At 42.4% G+C, this 21579-nt stretch overlaps 1 protein-coding gene across 4 annotated transcripts in view; it reads right to left on the bottom strand.

Annotated features, from left to right (window-relative positions):
• Positions 1-2418: 2418 nt before the first annotated feature.
• LOC124553721 (protein brambleberry-like) overlaps positions 2419-21579 on the bottom strand; it is a 200722-nt gene continuing 181561 nt past the window's right edge. For all 4 annotated transcript variants that reach the window (XM_047127637.1, XM_047127638.1, XM_047127636.1 and 1 more), the window contains exon 13: positions 2419-2901. The gene's annotated coding sequence lies outside the window, so the exon portion shown is untranslated. The remainder of the gene's footprint in view (positions 2902-21579) is intronic.

The raw sequence follows: 21579 nt of genomic DNA, 5'->3' as shown, positions 1-21579 counted from the left end.
TCCATGTGTACAGTTTTAACCATTTTTGCATTCCGTGTACATAGTCTGTGACACCTTTCCTGATGTTGCAGTCTTTTTCTGCTCCAACAGTTTATGAAAGTTTGAAAAAAGGGGAAAAAAGGACAGGATTTACAGAAACTAATTTAAATGTATTTGTCTTTAATTGTACATCAGGCAAAAAATAGGAGCAAAAGCCCTCTTCAATTTTCAAATTTTATCACACACATTCTGAGCTTCACAAAAGTACATATAAACATATCACAGTCTCACAAGTTCAATTAGTTATTGCTCCAGTATATGAATTAAATCACAGTAATTCAAGAGAAGCTTCTACAGCAACAACTGCTACTGTTAAAACTAAGATCATTTACAAACAGAATTACTAAGGGTAAATTTTGCAAAATGCACATGATAAAACACTACAGAAACGGAAATTGGCACACTGTCTTTTCCAACAATTTTTTAATAAGGACAATGTTGAAAGTTTTTAAAATGTTTGCAAACATAGAATATATGTAAGAGATGGTAAATTAAATAATGCTTAGAGCATGTATATAAGTACAAAAAGATCGCAATTACAAAATGTTATGTAGTGTCTTCCTGATGGTAACACAACCACTTCACATTTAGCGAATAGTTCAATATTAGTGTACTGAAATTTGATTTTGAGCAAAGAATGTTACACAAAATAGAGAGCGATGACTATATGAAAACTTTATCTAGCTTCTGCTAGTAGCTTTTATTAAAATACCAATATCTTTCATTTTTATACAGCACTTAATATACAAGGAAGCATGCTGCTGTTAAATTGAACCAATTTAAGTGTGAGAAAGGCACACACAGACAAACTGTAAACTTTATGCCTGCTCAGAACCTTGTCATCAAATTAAATTAAATTTAATGTTTCTAGAATTACAAATGAGTTTCCCAACAAATTTTAATAAACAGGGCTTCATTTCTGCATTAAGTAACAACACAATATTCATAGGTTTAATATCTATTTTACCCACTTCACTCGAAGAAATTTCCAAAAAGTGCGGCTTTAGTGTACGTAGGTTTCCAAGAGAGTGGTCAAGTAATCATACAGATATGATAGAGAACCCAGATGCTTCTCTGATGTGTTTCAACTCAGTAAATCTAAAATTCATTGTGTCGTAGGGAATAAGAGGAACCATCGAGGTTTCAAATATAGGAAAATTAACAAATGAATCCAAATGTGAAATAAATGTACATGTGAAAAAAAAACTAATACTTTAAACTTTTCCAAGCAATTTCTGTACTAGCCCCCACCATATGCTGTGCATTTGAAAAGCTATAAAAAGACAAACTACTTCAGTAAAATGAGATTTTCACAAGCACCAGCAGTGCCAGTATTTTCAGCTATGCCACAAGTATTTTTGGGAGAGTAATAAGAAAACTAAACTGCCAAGAAGCAAAATACATGGACTACAGCACAAATCTTGGTCAGGAAAGTTCTTATCATACTGTCTCCAAAACCTCTTGTTGCAACTGACCAATAATTATCTTCTCTTTTTTTTAACAGTGGGACATCTTCCCTGCTGGCATTAATTTTCAATGGCTATCAGACTGCATGCAGAAGTTTTATAGCTAAATGTAGTTTTTCATAGTAAAATTCTTGAATTAGTGTTTTACAGAGTACTTGTAGTGTCAGAATTATAAGTCTCAAGCTTTTGGTGACTTTCTCCATTGTCACTGACAGGAAATATTTCAGTAGGCCATTAGGTATTTAAGTTGGCCAAATTATATCACGGATATAACAGAGGGGTAAGTGAGTCATCCACTATCTAATGAAATTACCATTGCTCTTCAGTCACAGACTTTGATGTAATATCTTTTAGCAAAGGGGAGTTCTGTGATGTATCTCCGTGACAAATTGGCCAACTGAAGTACCTGCGGCCCACGTAAATATCTCCTGATGGCGACAGCTAAGTCGTCAAAAGCTCGAGCCTGATAAATCTGATGCAGCGAGAAACTCTGAAGCATTTATTCAAATTTTATAGTCACTGGATGGTTACATTTGGGATCAAAGAAAATTAGAGAGATCGAGACAGAAGATAATCTTTACTCTTTCCCAACACCAGTGATAGTATAAATATTATAAAATTAAGATTCCAAATGCCCTGTTAAAGCATTTTCTACCTCTGTCACAGCAATAGTTGGAAACAGTAATGTTCTTACAAGGCTTCAGGATAGTGTGTTTTAATTTTGAGAACGAAAAATGACCACTGGTAGTATATTAAACCAAGTATCACGCATGCACAGCAAGTTTTGTATCAAACGCTAAGGTGACGATACTGGCACTCAATGTTAAAACCACCGGCCTCAAAACTTATTTCAAAATTCGCTTAATGGCCTACATAATCCCATCTGTATGCGTGTAGGTTAAATGTTAAATCCTGACATACATTGTTTCATGGTCAGCAAATGTTGAAGACTGACTGTAAAGAATGGAATAGGAGCATGCACATTAGAACATTGACACAAATCCACTGTCAACTCGATGTAAATGCCCAGACACAAAATGTCATTTGGTTTTAATTAATCAGCACCAGTTATCAAGTTTGATGGTCATTTCTACAGCTGTGTGTGTGTGTGTGTGTGTGTGTGTGAGAGAGAGAGAGAGAGAGAGAGAGAGAGAGAGAGAGAGAGAGATTTTTTTAGCTAAGGGGTTACAAGGCATTTTATTGCGGAGCACGTTAGGAAATGCACACAGGTAGCAGACACAAAGCTATTACCAGCACCAGAAACTGTTAATAAATCAACACCCGCAATTTCCCTTTGCGGAATATGTAACTGCTCCAATTTCTAGGGTCCTCCAGTTGAGAAATACTTCATTGTTAGCTGCCTCGCTCTTCCACTCAACTACTGAAGTATCGCTCCCTGTAACAAAATATCAGTTCTAAATTTATAGTCCTTGGCAAAGGAGCACCTGAGATGTGCAACTGTTCGGAGGAGTACATCAATTGTGCAGCTCCCAACAGTAGCAACACAGAACAAGCATGTTCACAATTTGGAAAACTGCTGTGCCTACAATAATTAAACATTTATGTCAAAGACAAAAGCAGCAAACAGGAAACTGTAACTATGTTGACAGTTACACAAAATGTGATGGATTAGTAGTTAAAAATCATCACAAACTCGCCAGGATTGAAACAAACATTGCTTCATCAGGAGGAAAGGATGGTAGGATACATGAAACAGTCCTTTCCTAAAAGGAAACACAGTGTGTAATTTGACCAAAGGTTTGAAGAACAGTGAAAGGAAAGAGTTGGAGTAACATTGAATTATTGGTAACGATCAAGTTAGAGGCTTTAAGGAAGAAGAGAAAAGACGAGGCAGAAACTTGCATGGAAAATTGGAGGTACTCAAATTCAAGGTTAATTAGTAACGGAATTAAAAAAAAGTTGGTAAAAATGTTCAAATGCTTCCTGAAATGATTTGGCAAACATACTAAGTAAAATAGACTAGAGAAATATTAGACATGACTTAGAATAATGTTCAAAATAATGTACAGAAGCCATGATGCTAATAAATTTTTGATATAAGAACACCAATGAGTGAAAATACACCAGGTGAATATCCTCTAGTACTCATTAAAATTCTAGGATTCTCATTTGCTATACACAATTTCGAGCATCGTACAAAGGCGCATCAAATGTTTCTGTAGCCTATTTTATTTCTTGCTTTAAGACAGAATTTTTATTTTTATTTTGAAGTTTTGTTCAAAAAGCATGAAATATAATATATTTAAATATTGTTTGGTATGTTATTATTATTAGTATTACTACTACTATAACAACTCCTGAGAGTATACAGATCAAGAGAATTTATGCTGTGCTTTCATATTTTTTGACACTTCAATCACATAGCTAGCAGCGCCTGTTAGTGAAACATTTTGACTTTTCCTCCAATCACTAAGTTTTTCTTAATTATCCAGATTACTTTCAAGCAATTAAATAGTTTTTTGGCTAGCTAGACCACACACTTGTCAATTAGATACTCTATTTCTCCATTTCTCACTCTTCATTTGGCTATGAAAATTTGGACAAGAATCCACTGTTATATCTAGGAAGTCATCTTTTTGCTCCTCTGGAACATCTGAGAAAAGACGTATAGAGATTTCCAATTATTCATGTGCAGCTTATCCCTGCAAAAAAGTAGCAATATTTTTATCCAGCAAACAGCAACAAAAAACCTCCCATGTGACCATAAGTGCCTTTTCGATTGTTTACTTTAACCAACTGGTGTGTGACAACAGAATACTGTTTCTATTGCTGTTAGCCAGGCTGTTCCGTGTAAATTGAAAACACTCAGTTTTGTTATGTTAGTCGGTGTATGTCAACAAAACATACTAAAGAGATGACTGAGAAGCTATATAAATGTGTTGACATTGGAAAAAAAATTAGAATTAATTGAAAGACGTGAGAAGGGGGAAATTGTCAGAAAACTCGGTGCTGACTATGGTACTGGGTCATTAAAAAGAATAAGGAAAAAAATATAAGATTTTGTAGGAAATGTGATTCTAGTTGTTGACCATCTGCAAGAAAATGTACAATGAGACCTACATTTGATAAATTAGGTGCTGCTCTTTTGCAGTGGTTTAACCAAAAATGAGGAAAAGGTATCTTTGCTTTTGGGCACAATAAATGTCGAAAAAGTTAAATTTTTCCATAGCGTACTAGGCTTTGACAGAGAACTTAATGTCTCATTTGGATGGCTAATCAGTTTCATATAACTTTTGGACAAGGAGAGTGGATTAGTTCAAATGTTGCGCCACCTGACTACTCCTGGCAAGAGGTTCAGGAATTTGTAGAGGAAGACAATTTACAGTACAGACAAAACTGATCTGTATTGGAAATGCCTACAAACCAGAATTCTTGCTTTTAAGAGCGAAGTTTATACTCCTGGATTTTTTGTTGTTGTCATCGGTCTTCTGACTGGTTTGATGTGGCCCACCATGAATTCCTCTCCTGTGCCAACCTCTCCATCTCAGAGTAGCACTTGCAACCTACATCTTCAATTATTTGCTGGATATATTCCAATCTCCTCTACAGTTTTTGCCTTCTACAGCTCCCTCTAGTACCATGGAAGTCACTCCATGATGCCTTAACAGATGTCCTTCCATTCTTTCCCTCCTCCTTATAAGTGTTTTCCACATGTGCCTTTCCTCTCTGATTATGCGCAGAACCTCCTCATTCCTTACCTTATCAGTCCACCTAATTTTCCACATTTGTCTGTAGCACTACATCTCAAATGCTTCCATGCTCTTCTGTTCCGGTTTACCCATAGCCCATGTTTCACTGCCATACAATGCTGTACTCCAGACGTACATTATCAGAAATTTCTTCCTCAAATTAAGGCCGATATGTGATAGACTTCTCTTGGCCAGGAATGCCCTTTTTGCAATTGCTAGTCTGCTTTTGATGTCCTCCTTATTCCGTCCGTCACTGGTTATTTTACTGCTACGTATCAGAATTCCTTAACTTCATCTACATCTTTCATGAAAGAAGGTTGTATACATGGAAGAAGCCGGGAGATACTGACAGGCTTCAGATTATATAATGGTGATACAGAGATTTAGGAACTAGGTTTTAAATTGTAAGACATTTCCAGGGGCAGATGTGGACTCTGACCACAATCTATTGGTTATGAACTGTAGATTAAAACTGAAGAAAATGCAAAAAGGTGGGAATTTAAGGAGATGGGACCTGGATAAACTGAAAGAACCAGAGGTTTTACAGAGTTTCAGGGAGAGCATAAGGGAACAATTGACAGTAATGGGGGAAAGAAATACAGTAGAAGAAGGATGGGTAGCTTTGAGGGATGAAGCAGTGAAGGCAGCAGAGGATCAAGTAGGTAAAAAGATGAGGGCTAGTAGAAATCCTTGGGTAACAGAAGAAATATTGCATTTAACTGATGAAAGGAGAAAATATAAAAATGCAGTAAATGAATACAAACGTCTCAAAAATGAGATCGACAGGAAGTGCAAAATGGCTAAGCAGGGATGGCTAGAGGACAAATGTAAGGCCGTAGAGGCTTATCTCACTAGGGGTAAGATAGATACTGCCTACAGGAAAATTAAAGAGACCTTTGGAGAAAACAGAACCACTTGCATGAATATCGAGAGCTCAGATGGAAACCCAGTTCTAAGCAAAGAAGGGAAAGCAGAAAGATGGAAGGAGTATATAGAGGGTCTATACAAGGGCGATGTACTTGAGGGCTATATTATGGAAATGTAGACGAAGATGAAATAGGAGATACGATACAGCATGAAGAGTTTGACAGAGCACTGAAAGACCTGAGTCGAAACAAGGCCCCGGGAGTAGATGACATTCCATTAGAACTACTGACAGCTTTGGGAGAGCCAGTCATGACAAAACTCTACCATCTGGTGAGCAAGATTATTTTTTTTTTTTTTTTGTGTGTGTGATGGTTTTAGGGCCCGAAACTGCTACGGTCATTAGCGCCCAGTCTGTGACTTAGGAAAAGGCAGAAATGGGAACGAAACTCAAAAAACTGGAGAAACTAAAAATAGAAGGAAAGCTTAAAAAACCACTATAGAAGGGGGGTTGGTTGTCCCCAAAAAGTGTTTCAAATGACTGACGTCATCTCAATGGCAGTAATAAACTCGAGAACACGATCGGCTGAGTGCATGTCATCTGCTAAAATGGAAGATATATCAGGCGACAGCTGTAGATGGACGGGTAACGGAGTAAAATAGAGGCACTCAAGTAAAAGGTGTCTTACCGTTCACAGCTGAGAGCAGTGGGGACAGAGTGGGGGAGGATCACCACTTAAAAGATGTCGATGGCTAAAAAAACAGTGCCCTGACCGGAGTCTAGTTCAAATTACCTCCTCCCGAAGCCGCGTGTGGGAGGAAGAGGTCCAAGCACAGGGAAGAGCTTTCACGTCCCGCAATTTATTATTGGAAAGTGTCGACCAATGTGCGTGCCATAAAAGAGTAACACGACAACATAAAACACTCCGTAGATCGGCGAAGGGAATCGTGCGAATAGCTGGAGAGACTGCAGCCTTGGCCACTATATCGGCCGCCTCATTTCCACAGATACCAACGTGTCCTGGGATCCAGAGGAACGCCACAGAGACGCCCCCCAAGTGGAGCAAGCGTAGGCAGTCCTGAATCCGGTGGACCAGAGGGTAGACAGGGTAGAGAGCTTGGAGACTTGAGGAGAGAGCTGAGAGAATCTGAACAGATAACATACTGTATCCGTAATGGTGACGGATGTATTGGACAGCCTGGAGAACAGTGTAAAGCTCCACAGTATCAACCGAACACTGGTCGGGAAGCCGAAATCGATTTGGGGTGTCGCCAACAATATAGGCACTCCCTACACCTAACGATGTTTTCGAGCCATCAGTGTAAATAAATGTGGCTTCCTTCATTTGTGCACATAGAGCAGCAAATGCCCGACGATAAACAAGTGAAGGGGTACCATCCTTGGGAAACTGACAAAGGTCACGGAGCAGGCAGGTCCGGGGACGGAGCCAAGGCAGTGCTGTACCCCAGGTTGTCAAGAAGGTTTTAGGAAAGCAGAAGGAAAGAGAATGGAGCAGTTGACGGAAGCGGACTCCTGGTGGTAGTAGGGAGGAAAGGCAGCCTGCATACCCTAAATCCAAGGAGGCATCGAAAAAAATGTCACGGGCCGGATTAGCAGGCATGGAGTACAGATGGCTAGCATAACGACTCAGAAGGACTGCTCGCCGATTGGACAGCGGAGGTTCAGCATAAAGGCTTTCCACAGGGCTGGTGTAAAAAGAGACACTGAACGTAATCCACGGTGGTGGATAGTCGAGACGCCGAAGAATAGACTGCCGAGCAGAGGAGAAAACTATGCTTCCATAGTCCAATTTCGAGCGCACTAAGGCGCGATGGAGGCAGAGAAGGACCACTCGGTCCGCTCCCCAGGAGGTACCATTCAGGACACGGAGGGTGTTGAGGGATCGCAGACAGCGAGCCGAAAGATTGGAAACGTGGGAGGACCAGCACAGTTTTCTGTCAAACATAAGACCCAAGAATTTAGCGACGTCTGAAAACGGAAGGTTGACAGGCCCTAGATGTAAGGAAGGTGGAAGAAACTCCATACGACACCAAAAATTAACACAAACGGTCTTACTGGGAGAAAAGCGGAAGCCTGTTACGATGCTCCAAGAGTGGAGGCGATCGAGACATCCTTGAAGACTTCGTTCAAGAAGGCTGGTCCGTTGAGCTGTAGTAGATCGCAAAATCGTCCACAAAGAGGGAGCCCAAGACATTTGGAAGGAGAAAGTCCATAACTGGATTTATGGCAATGGCAAACAGTACAACACTTAGCACGGAGTCCTGGGGTACCCCATTTTCTTGGGAGAGAGTACAGGAGAGAGTAGTGTTCACCCGCACTCTAAATGTGCGCTCTGCCATAAATTTGCGAAGAAAAAGGGGCAGCCGAACTCGAAAGCCCCAAGAGAACAGTGTGCGGAGGATGCCTGTCCTCCAGCAGGTATCGTATGCTCTCTCCAGATCAAAAAATATTGCTACTGTTTGGCGTTTCTGGAGAAAATTGTTCATGATATAAGTGGAGAGAGCAACATGATGGTCAACTGCAAAACAATGCTTTCGAAAACCGCATTGGGCAGGTGTTAAAAAGACTGCGGGACTCCAGCCACCAAGCTAAACGACAATTCACCATACGCTCCAAAACCTCACATACACTACTCGTGAGAGAAATGGGGCTATAGCTAGAGGGGAGATGTTTGTCCTTTCCAGGTTTCGGAACAGGAACGACGATAGCTTTCCGCCATCGTCTGCGAAAAGTACTGTCGGTCCAAATTCGATTATAAAGGCGAAGGAGGTAACGCAGACTATGGGTTGATAAATGCAGCAACATTTGGATGTGGATACCATCCGGTCCTGGGGCGGAGGAGCGAGAAGGAGAGAGTGCATGTTGGAGTTCCCGCATGGAGAAAACAGTATTATAGCTTTTGCGATTTTGAGAGGAGAAAGCAAGAGGTTGCACTTCCGCTGCACGTTTCTTCGGCAGAAAGGCTGGCGGGTAATTCGAAGAGCTCGAAATTTCAGCAAAGTGTTGACCCAATGAGTTAGAAATTGCGACGGGGTCCACTAACGTATCATGCGCGACAGTGAGCCCAGAGACCGGGGAGAAACTAGGCGCGCCTGATAACCGTCGAAGCCGACTCCAAACTTCCGAGGAGGGAGTGAAGGTGTTAAATGACCTAATAAAGAATTTCCAACTTGCCTTCTTGCTATTGCGGAGGACGTGACGGCATCGTGCACGGAACTGCTTATAGCGGATACAGTTCGACAAAGTAGGACGGTGGCGGAAAACGCGAAGAGCACGTCGCCGCTCACGTATTGCGTCACGGCACGCCTCGTTCCACCAAGGAACTGGGGGGCGCTGGGGCAATTCGGAGGTGCGTGGTATTGAACGTTCCGCAGCTGTAAGAATAACGTCTGTAATATGTGTGACCTCATCGTCGACGCTAGGAAAGTGACTGTCATCGAATGTCACTAGAGAAGAAAAAAGTGTCCAATCGGCTTGGGCAAACTTCCAGCATCGCGGGTGCATATATAGCAGTTGAGGCTGCAGTCTAAGGACACATGGAAAGTGGTCACTTGAGTGTGTATCATCAAGGGCGAACCATTCGAAGTGCCGCGCTAGTGGAACAGTACCGACCGAAAGGTCCAAATGAGAGAAATTTGTCGTGGAGGCAGACAAAAAAGTACGGTCCCAAGTGTTGAGGCAAACAAGATCCGCTTGGTGGAAGACGTCTAGCAAACGTGAGCCACGCGGACAAGGATGTGGAGATCCCCAAAGCGGGTGGCAGGCATTGAAGTCCACAACCAGCAAATAGGGGGGTGGAAGCTCACCAAGAAGATGAAGGAGATCAGCTCGTGCCGTTGGTGTGGACAATGGAATGTATACAGTACAAAGAGAGAAGGTGTATCCAGAAAGGGAAAGACGGACAGCAACAGCTTGGAAGGAAGTGTTTAAGGGAATTGGGTGATAATGGAGAGTATCATGGAGAAGAATGATGAGTCCTCCATGTGCTGGAGTGCCTTCAACAGAGGGGAGATCAAATCGGACAGACTGAAAATGGGGGAGAACAAAGTGGTCGTGGGGACACAGCTTTGTTTCCTGAAGACAGAAGATGACTGGCGAGTAGGATCGAAAGAGGATCGACAATTCATCCCGGTTGGCTCGAATGCCGCAGATATTCCAGTGGATAATGGACATAGAGTGAACACAAAATGGAGGAATGTAACCAAGGCTGCCGTCAACTCAACGACTACTCAGAGCTTGTGACCGACAGCATGGAACCGCATTCAGCCGAAGGCAGAAGATCCTGATCCATAGGTTGTTCTGGAGCAGCTCCTGCCACCAGCGATCGGCCAGATGATCGGCCGCCAGCAGTGCACCTCGGCGACACAGAAGACGGCCGAAGGTGGTTACCACCAGGTGGTGTTGTAGATGAGACACGCCTTGGCGGAGAAGGAGAAGAACTGGGTTTCTTATTAGCCTTCTTGGAAACATGATGTTTAGATGAAGGAGGAACCGATGGTTGTGAAGTTGGGGTATGTAAAAAAATTGTCACGAGTATGCTCTTTTTTGGAAATCTTGGTGTCTGACTTTTGGGCTCGAGATTTAGCAGAACCCGATGAAGGGTGGGCCATAGAGTGAGCAGGCGAAAGTGGGGAGGTTGAATGGGCGATCTTTGCACTGGCCGATCTGACGACCGTGGCACTAAAGGTGAGGTCACAAGTCTGCGTGGCCGACTCCTTTGTAGTCTGAGGAGAGGCAAGGACAGTACTGTAGTTTCCTGTCTGAGGCACAGTGGGCTTTCGACTGGCGAATAATTTTCAAGCAGCAAAGGTCGGCACCTTTTCCTTCACTCTGACTTCCTGAATGAGCTTTTCGTCCTTAAAAATGGGGCAATCTCTAGAGGAAGCAGCGTGGTCACCCATACAGTTGATGCAACGAGGGGATGGAGGTGGACAAGCACCCTCATGGGCATCCTTGCCACACGTAACACATTTGGCCAGATTGGAACAGGACTGGCTGGTGTGATTGAACCGCTGACACCGATAGCAACGCATAGGGTTCGGGACGTAAGGGCGAACGGAAATTATCTCATAGCCTGCTTTGATTTTCGATGGGAGTTGAACTTTGTCAAATGTCAAGAAGACAGTGCGGGTTGGAATGATGTTCGTGTCAACCCTTTTCACGACTCTATGAACAGCCGTTACGCCCTGGTCAGACAGTTAGTGTTCAATTTCCTCGTCGGACAATCCGTCGAGGGAGTGTGTATAAACGACCCCCACGTGAGCAAGATGTATGAGACAGGCGAAATACCCTCAGACTTCGAGAAGAATATAATAATTCCAATCCCAAAGAAAGCAGGTGTTGACAGATGTGAAAATTACCGAACCATCAGTTTAAAAAGTCACGGCTGCAAAATACTAACATGAATTCTTTACAGACGAATGGAAAAACTAGTAGAAGCCGACCTCGGGGAAGATTAGTTTGGATTCCATAGAAATGTTGGAACACGTGACGCAATACTGACCTTATGACTTATTTCAGAAGCTAGATTAAGGAAAGGCAAACCTACGTTTCTAGCATTTGTAGACTTAGAGAAAGCTTTTGACAATGTTGACTGGAAAACTCTCTTACAGATTGTGAAGGTGGCAGGGGTAAAATACAGGGAACGAATAACTATTTACAATTTGTACAAAAACCAAATGGCAGTTATAAGAGTTGAGGGGCATGAAAGGGAAGCAGTGGTTGGGAAAGGAGTGAGACAGGGTTGTAGCCTCTCCCCGATGTTATTCAATCTGTATATTGAGCAAGCATTGAAGAAAACAAAAGAAAAATTCGGAGTAGGTATTAAAATCCATGGAGAAGAAATAAAAACTTTTTGGTTCGCCGATGACATTGTAATTCTTTCAGAGACAGCAAAGGACTTGGAAGAGCAGTTGAACAGAATGGATAGCGTCTTGAAAGGGGGATATAAGATGAACATCAACAAAAGCAAAACGAGGATAATGGAATGTAGTCGAATTAAGTCAGGAGATGCTGAGGGTATTAGATTAGGAAATGAGACACTTAAAGTAGTAAAGGAGTTTTGCTATTTGGGGAGCAAAATAACTGATGATGGTCGAAGTACAGAGGATATAAAATGTAGAGTGGTATTGGCAAGGAAAGCATTTCTGAAGAAGAGAAATTTGTTAACATACGAGACTGGAATAGAAGGGAGAACCGATAGAGGTACTCAGGGTACCCTCGGCCACACACCGTCAGGTGGCTTGCGGAGTATAGATGTAGATTTAAGTGTCAGGAAGTCGTTTCTGAAAGTATTTGTATGGAGTGTAGCCATGTATGGAAGTGAAACATGGGCAATAAATAGTTTGGACAAGAAGAGAATAGAAGCTTCCGAAATGTGGTGCTACAGAAGAATGCTGAAGATTAGATGGGTAGATCACATAACTAATGAGAAGGTATTGAGTAGGATTGGGGAGAAGAGAAGTTTGTGGCACGACTTGACTAGAAGAAGGGATCGATTGGTAGGACATGTTTCGAGGCATCAAGGGATCACCAATTTAGCATTGGAGGGAAGCGTGGAGGGTAAAAATCGTAGAGGGAGACCAAGAGATGAATACACCAGGCAGATTCAGAAGGATGTAGGTTGCAGTAGGTACTGGGAGATGAAGAAGCTTGCACAGGATAGAGTAAGTAGCATGGAGAGCTGCATCGAACCAGCCTCAGGACTGAAGACCACAACAACAACAACAACTTGTAGCCCAGCCTAGTACAACAACAACAACAACATCTGCATTGTGACCATCAAACATGATGGTTTCTCTCTTTTCTCATTTCTGCTACTTCTCATTACTTTCATCTTTCTTTGATTTACTCTCAACCCACATTCTGTACTCATTAGATTGTTCATTCCATTCAGCAGATCATATAATTCTTCTTCACTTTCTCTCAGGAAAGCATTGTCGTCAGCAAATCATATCACTGATATACTTTCGCCTTGAATTCTAATTCCACTCCCAAACCTTTCTTTTGTTTCCATCATTGCTTCTTCAATGTACAGATTGACTAGTAGGGGCAAAAGACTATATCCCTGTCTTACAACCTTTTTAGTCCGAGCACTTCGTTCTTGGTCATCCACTCTTATTATTCCGTCTTGGCTCCTGTACATATTTTATATTACCCATCTCTCCCCATAGCTCACTCGTATTTTTCTCAGAATTTCGAACATCTTGCACCATTTTACATTGTCGAACAGTTTTTCCAGGTCCACTAATCCTGTGAATGTGTCTTGATTTTTCTTTAGTCTTGCTTCCATTATCGAACACAACGTCAGAATTGCCTCTCTGGTGCCTTTACCTTTTCTAAAGCCAAACTGAACGTCATCTAGTGCATCCTCAATTTTCTTTCCCATTGTTCTGTACATTATTCTTGTCATCAACTTGAATGCATGAGCTGTTAAGATGATTGTGCAATAATTCTCGCACTTGTCAGTCTCGCAGTCTTCGGAATTGTGTGGATGATATTTTTCTGAAAATCAGATGGTATGCTGCCAGACTCATACATTTTACACACCAACATGAATAGTCATTTTGTTGCCACTTCCACCAATTATTTTAGAAATTCTGATGGAATGTTATTTATCCCTTCTGCCTTATTTGAGCTTAAGTCTTCAAAAGCTCTTTTAAATTCTGATTCTAATACTGGATCCCATATCGCTTCTAAATCAACTCCTGTTTCTTCTTCTATCTCATCAGACAAAGCCTCATATAGGCTTTCAATGTATTCTTTCCACCTATCTGATCTCTGCTCTGCATTTAACATTGGAATTCCCTTTGCACTCTTAATGTTACCACCCTTGCTTTTAATGTCACCGAAGGTTGTTTTGATTTTCCTGTATTGTGAGTCTGTCCTTTCGACAATCATTTCTTCACATTTTTCAGGGAGCCATTCCACCTTAGCTTCCCTGCAATTCCTATTTATTTCATTTTTTAGCAATTTGTATTTCTGTATTCCTGAGTTTCCCAGAACATCTTTGTACTTCCTCCTTTCATCGATCAACTGAAGTATTTCTTCTGTTACCCATGGTTTCTTCATAATTACCTTCTTTATGCTTACGTTTTCCTTTCCAAGTTTTGTGATGGCCCTTTTTAGGGATGTCCATTCTTCTTCAACGGTACTGCCTACTGAGCTATTCCTTATTGCTGTATCTATGGCCTTAGAGAACTTCAAGCGTATCCCAACATTCCTTAGTACTTCCGTATCCCACTTCTTTGCATATTAATTCTTCCTGACTAATGTCTTGAACTTCAGCCTACTCTTCATCACTACTATATTGTGATCTGAGTCTGTATCTGCTCCTGGATACGCCTTACAATCCAGTATCTGATTTCGGAATCTCTGTCTGACCATGATGTAATCTAATTGAAATCTTCCCGTATCTCCTGGCCTTTTCCAAGTATACCTCCTCCTCTTGTGATTCTTGAACAGGGTATTCGCTATTACTAGCTGAAACTTGTTACAGAACTCAGTTAGTCTTTACCCTCTTTCATTCCTTGTCCCAAGCCCATATTCTCCTGTAACCTTTTCTTCTACTCCTTCCCCTACAACTGCATTCCAGTCGCCCATGACTATTAGATTTTGGTCCCCCTTTACATACTGCATTACCCTTTCAATATCCTCATACAGTTTCTCTATCTGTTCATCTTCAGCTTGCGACGTCGGCATGTATACTTGAACTATCGTTGTCGGTGTTGGTCTGCTGTCGATTCTGATTAGAACAACCCGGTCACTGAACTGTTCACAGTAACACACCCTCTGCCCTACCTTACTATTCATAACGAACCCTATACCTGTTATACCATTTTCTGCTGCTGTTGATTATACCCGATACTCAACTGACCAGAAATCCTTGTCTTCCTTCCACTTCACTTCACTGACCCCTACTATATCTAGATTGAGCCTTTGCATTTCCCTTTTCAGATTTTCTAGTTTCCCTACCACGTTCAAGCTTCTGACATTCCACGCCCCGACTCGTAGAACGTTATCCTTTCGTTGATTATTCAATCTTTTTCTCATGGTAACCTCCCCCTTGGCAGTCCCCTCCCGGAGATCCGAATGGGGGACTATTCCGGAATCTTTTGCCAATGGAGAGATCATCACGACACTTTTTCAGTTACAGGCATGTCCTGTGGATACAAGTTGCATGTCTTTGCTGCAGAATGAGGGTGACTTCTAATGCCTGAAGTCTTCGTCTGCCAATACTGATTATTAATCAAAATTTAAGCAGTGGTGTGATTTGAACCTGGGACCAAGGACGTTTTGATTACTAAACAAAGACACTACCCCTAGACCATGGGTGCTCTGCTCCTGGATGTAAGTTGTCTAAAGAACTCCATTACAATTTTGTCCACCGCTTGTGCTTCTGGAAGCCACAAAGTGAAAGAGCATTCAAGGATATCACAGCTAACGATCTCTCTGTGCATTATTACAACCAAAAAGGAGCATAGATAGATAGATAGATAGTGAAATTTTCAAAAGCTGTTTCCACCAACTTTAATGAATTCTATGAGAGAAAGAATTGCCACAGAAGGCTGTTTTATTGCTTGGTAAAACTCCCTTCACATCACAATGAAAGAAATCTCATATCTGATGATGGTCTCATAGAAACTAAGTTTTTATCGCACAATGGACCAAGCCGCAACAGCATTGGTACAATGCTGCTACCAGGTTGGTCTACTGAGACTGCTAGTTCATGAGGATGATTTGGTGGAGTTCTGGAAGAAGCTGAGAATTCCAGATGCCATACGTTGGATGTATGATGATGATGCCTGGCAGAAAGTCAACACACACACACACACACACACACACACACACACACACAAAACTAGTTTGATCACGGAAAATTCTTTGAGCTATAGAAAAAAGTGATTTTCAAGGTTCCCGTGACGAAGAAATAACAACTGCACAGCTAATGAATCTGGCAATGGGGGTAAAAAGTTTTGACTATTTCAATGAAGAAAAGTTGAATGAGCGGTTGAAGATCCACACATGTGAACCCGGCTTTCACATGAGTGACACGGAAATTGTGACCACAGCTTCACGACAAAACAAACAAAAGGACAGTGAATGTGAAAACAGGGATGAAGACAGTGTCCTAATCATCCATTGTAATGTGTTGATATTCTTCTAGACTATATAGGCCAGATGGAGCTTCAGTACAATGACATTACTGCTGCAAGAAAAATTCAAAATGCCACGTGAAAAAATGTCAACTTCGGCATGCAGTACTTATGCTTCGGCATGCAGTACTTATGCACACAATTTGGATAATCTTTCTGACAAAGAATACACATTGGAAAAATATTGATTATTCACCCATCTTCTCCCAGCCATCAACCCGAATAATCAGAAGTATACTGTACGAGTGACGACAGAGAAGTTTGCACCAACCACATATGTCATCGCAAACCGAGAAAGACTGATCCGTGAAGAAAGATCGAAATGCTAAGTGGAAACAAGCGAACAGATCACTGTTGGCCACTCCGTACCCCCTGTAATGTTTTTTGTGATTAACAAAGCGACATGAAACTTGGAAGTTTGAATGAAATGCAAATACTTTGCCACCTTCTGTTTCTTAATGCAAACTAAACTGCCAGACATCCCGTGTGATCAAAAAGTCAGTATAAACTTGAAAACTTAATAAACCACGGAATAATGTAGATAGAGAGGTAAAAATTGACAAAATGTCCGACAGATGTGTATCGTTTGGTGATGATCGTGTGCTCAGCCGCCACTTTTGTCACGCTTGGCCTCCCAGGTCCCCAGACCTCAGTCCGTGCGATTATAGGCTTTGGGGTTACCTGAAGTCGCAAGTGTATTGTGATCGACCGACATCTCTAGGGATGCTGAAAGACAACATCCGACGCCAATGCCTCACCATAACTCCGGACATGCTTTACTGTGCTGTTCACAACGTAATTCCTCATCTACAGCTATTGTTGAGGAATGATGGTGGACATATTGAGCATTTCCTGTAAAGAACATCATCTTTGCTCTGTCTTACTTTGTTGTGCTAATTATTGCTATTCTGATCAGATGAAGCCAGATGAAGCGCCCTCTGGCGGACACTTTTTGAACTTTTGTAGTTTTTTGGTTCTAATAAAACCCCATGTCATTCCAAGCACGTGTGTCAATTTGTACCTCTCCATCCACATTATTCCGTGATTTATTCAGTTTTCAAATTTATGCTGACTTTTTGATCACCCGGTATTTTACTGTCCATCTAGGCTGCACACAGGTCAGCCAGAACATTACGATCACCGAACTATATAAATCCGTCCAGAATAGCAGCATCACTTTGCGGGGAATGACACAGTCGGACATACGCATTTTGCATTTAGTGTCAGCTAGCCTGCTGTCCGTTTGTATATTGGGGGAGGAGTGCAATCTGAGTGTGATCGAGAGCAGATTGTGAGGGCCAGGAGGCTCGCATGAGCATTCTGGAAACTGCACAACTTGTCATGTCTTCAACACGTAGCAAAACTGAGGTGAAACTGTAACCAGATGTCGTGGAGTCAGGTGGCCAACTGTCATTACAGATGTCAGACACTGTAGGCTGGGCATACCGGTAAAACAGGACAGGCAAACTGTGGCAGAACTAACATCAGACTTTAATGACGGACAGAGTACAAGGGCGTCTGAACACACAGTGCAAACATTCCTAGCAACGGATCTCCGCCGCCGACAACCCGTGCACGTGGCAATGTCGATACCACGGCAACGGCACATATGAGCGAAATGGGCACGTGACCGTCAGCGCTGGACATTGGCGCAGTGGCAGAGTGTCGCACAGTCCCGATACCTGCCACGATGCCAGTGGGAGGGTGTGAAGAATCCGTCACCTGCCAGAGGAACGGCGCCTCGACACCTGTATTGTGGGACGGAGACGAGCTGGGGGCAGTTCCACTGTGCTCTGGGGGTCATTGACGTGGGCATCCGTGCATCCAACAGAGCTCACGTAAGGCACCGCGATGGCCGAGGAGTCTCGAGAGGACGTTAACGAGGGAGATTACCAATTGCTCTGCCCTCTCCAAACATTTGTCACACATATAGTTACAGAATTTGCAGCTCAGAGCTCAGACACCAATTTTTTGAGCCAATACAAGGCCCTTTTTTAAAGCTTTATTTGCTAGTGCTGTTATCGTATTAACACAACCATCGGTTGCCGAGAGTGTAGCGGAAGAATCTGGTAATCGGACAGTTGTCGGTTCGAATCTCTCTAGAAGCGACAATTTCTTTTCTTTTTAATTCCGTGTTTCGTAATAAATAGAAATGTTATTTTAAAAATTGAATCACGATTTATTAATAAATATACAGTAGAACCTCGCTAATGCGACCTCGGACGATCCGACTCCCCACTCAATCACACTAGCCCCTTTCTAACGTTTGTTCGAGTGACTCCTCATCTCCGATGCGGATCAGTAGGCAGTAGACTGTTAATAGGTGCAGTAGTTCGATCAGATTTAGTATGGAATAAATTATTTCTTACTTGATCACTAAATGTTATTGAGCATGCAATTGTTTTATAAATTAGTCACAGTTTTTCCCCCACTTACATGTTTGATGTCAAATATTTAACACTGTAGTTCATTTACAATGCAACCAGATGTTTCAAGCTGCTTCATACACAGGAGTTGCATTCTTTAAAGAGGTGGAGGTTTCGCTACGCGGAACTCGTGAACTTCGAACGTGGTAACGTGGTCAGGTGATTGCGCGTCACTTGTGTCACAGGTCTGTACGTAAGATTTCGACACTCCTAAACATCCCTAGGTCCACTCCCTCCGACGTCACAGTCAAGTGGAAACGTGAAGGAACACGTACGGCACAAAAGCGTACAGGTCAGCCTCATCTGTTGACTTAGAAAGACTGACGACAGTTGAAGAGGGTCGTAATGCGTAAAACGCAGACATCTATCCGGACCGCGACACAGGAATACCAAACTGCATAAAGTTCCGCAAGTACTGTGACAGTTAGGGGGGAGATGAGAAAACTTGGATTTCAGGGTCGAGTGGCTGCTCGTAAGCCACACATCACGCTGATAGGTTCGCAATGGCACCTTGCTTGGTGTAAGGAGTGTTAACATTGGAGAAACGTTGCGTGGAGTGACAAATCACGGTACACAACGTGGAAATCCGATGGCAGGGTGCGAGTATGGCGAATTCCCAGTGATCGTCATCTGCCAGCGTGTGTAGTGCCAACAGTAAAATCGGAGGTGGTGGTGTTATGGTGTGGTCATGTTTTTTATGGAGGGAGCTTGACACCTTGTTGTTTTGCGTGGCACTATCACAGCACAGGCCTACATTGATGTTTTAAGGACCTTCTTGCTTCCCACTGTTGAAGAGCAATTTGTGGATGGTGACTGCATCTTTCAACACGATTGAGCACCTGTTCATAATGCACGGCCTGCGGCAGAGTTGTTACACTGCAATAACATCCCTGTAATGGACTGGCCTGCGCAGAGTCCTGACTTGAATCCTTCATAACACCTTTGGAATGTTTTGGAACGCCAACTTCGTGTCAGGTCTCACCGGCTGACAACAATACCTCTCCTCAGTGCAGCACTCTGTGAAGAATGGGCTGCCGTTCCCCAAGAACCTTCCAGCACCTGATTGAATGTATGCCTGTGAGAGTGGAAGCTGTCATCAAGGCTAAGGGTGGGCCAACACCATATGGAATTCCAGGATTACAGATGGAAGGCGCCACGAACTTTTAAGCCAGGAATCACATAGTGTAGTATAAAATAAGTTTTATTTCTTTCACATCTGAAAGTATATGATATTGCAGTTACAGTATTACTTCTTTGTAAACATGATGTCAGCTATGTGAGTGCCATTTTTGCGTACATCCTGATGACGACATTTACAATACTTTCGAATGTAGTGGCTCGGTGAGTAGATGCAGTATGGTGGTGGGGAGCAATAAAGGCAGCGAGGGAGCATTGGAGAGAAAATAATGGGCCACTTTCAGTTGCCACAAAAAACTGGACTGGCAAGTATTGCATTTTCATTGTTGCATCTAAAACAATGAGTTGGTGACCACTACTCAGAGCTTTTTGACTCTGTCGACAAAACACGGTACCTGTTCACACTGAAATGAAAACAATCTGAGTGACCTCAGACCGCAAGAACTCCTGAATGAGAAGCAGCGTTAATAGCATCCGCTCGTCAACCTCCGAACTGTTCAGCGCGCAAACGTGCTGCTGCAATTGGGCTTTCAGACCACAGTGTATGAAGAATTCTCCAACTGCAATTGATCCTTGCAAAATGATGCTGGCACAGGAACTGAGGGACAGAGACTGGGACTGGGAAAATCACACAGCAGTGTGTCTGGTCAATCAACTACATATCCCACATGTGGCACTGTTAACAATAAAAATTTCAGAAACTGGGCGGAGAACAATCCTCGGTAGTTACACAAACAACATTTATGTAGCCCTAAAGTGACTGTGTTGTGTGCAATTTCAGATTTTGGCTTTTGGGGCCCGTCATTACTTTGAATGAGACAATGTTACGATGACTGCGAACTCAAAGAGCGATATTGTGAGATGTTAAGAGATCTTAAGGCCCAAACTGGATGAAATTGACAATAGGGGCAATGTATGACATCAACAGCATGGGTTAACAGCCCACACTGCTCGCTGGACAGTGGGGAGGGAGGTATTCCCCGGTCGTTTAACTTCCTTACGCTGTGACATCAGTCGGACTGCCTGGGCACCTGACTTAAACCGTCGAGATTTTTCACTTTGCGGCTATCTCGGATCGAAGGTATACAATTATTGTCCTAACACTATGACCAACTGAAACACACTATTCGACATGATGTGGACACCATTCCACAAGAAATGATCAGCCTAGTGATGGATCGCTTTTGTTAATGCCTTCATCAGTGTGTACACAACAATGATATTCACTTAATAGATATATTTTTAAAAAGAAGCAATTACTGCAACTAAAATGGCATTTCATGTATTTTCAAATGAGAATGAAACAAAACTTGTCACATACTTTTTCTGAAATTTATTTAGCCTTGAAATGTGTCGGCTATTTTTGGCACACCCTTTATTTTCGCAAGGCGGTTCTTTCAGGCTTGGGGTTGACTTTGCAGGTCAGTCTCATCTTCAAAGGCCAATAGCGTATCTTCAGCATACAGTAATGTCCAGGATGCAATTTTCTGCAGATCTTTCTGGTTGTATCCACAACTGTAATGAGGAGCAGAGGTAAGACAGCAGATCCCTGACATAATCCTATAGCAGGAGGAAATTGCCTGACAGTCCTGAAGCTAATTGTGTCAGAGGACACCTCATCAAAACCATCAAGTATGCAGATGACACGGTGGTGCTTGCTAAAAATCGAAGACAACTGCAACACACGGTGAACCAGTTGGTGGAAACTGGAACGAAATACGGCATGGAAATCAATATAGAAAAATCAAAAATTATGCATAT

Source organism: Schistocerca americana, chromosome 11, assembly GCF_021461395.2.
Source record: "Schistocerca americana isolate TAMUIC-IGC-003095 chromosome 11, iqSchAmer2.1, whole genome shotgun sequence".
Classification (NCBI taxonomy): Eukaryota; Metazoa; Arthropoda; class Insecta; order Orthoptera; family Acrididae; genus Schistocerca; species Schistocerca americana.
The sequence above is the reverse complement of the archived record's forward strand: the minus strand, read 5'-3'. Positions and strand labels throughout refer to the sequence as shown.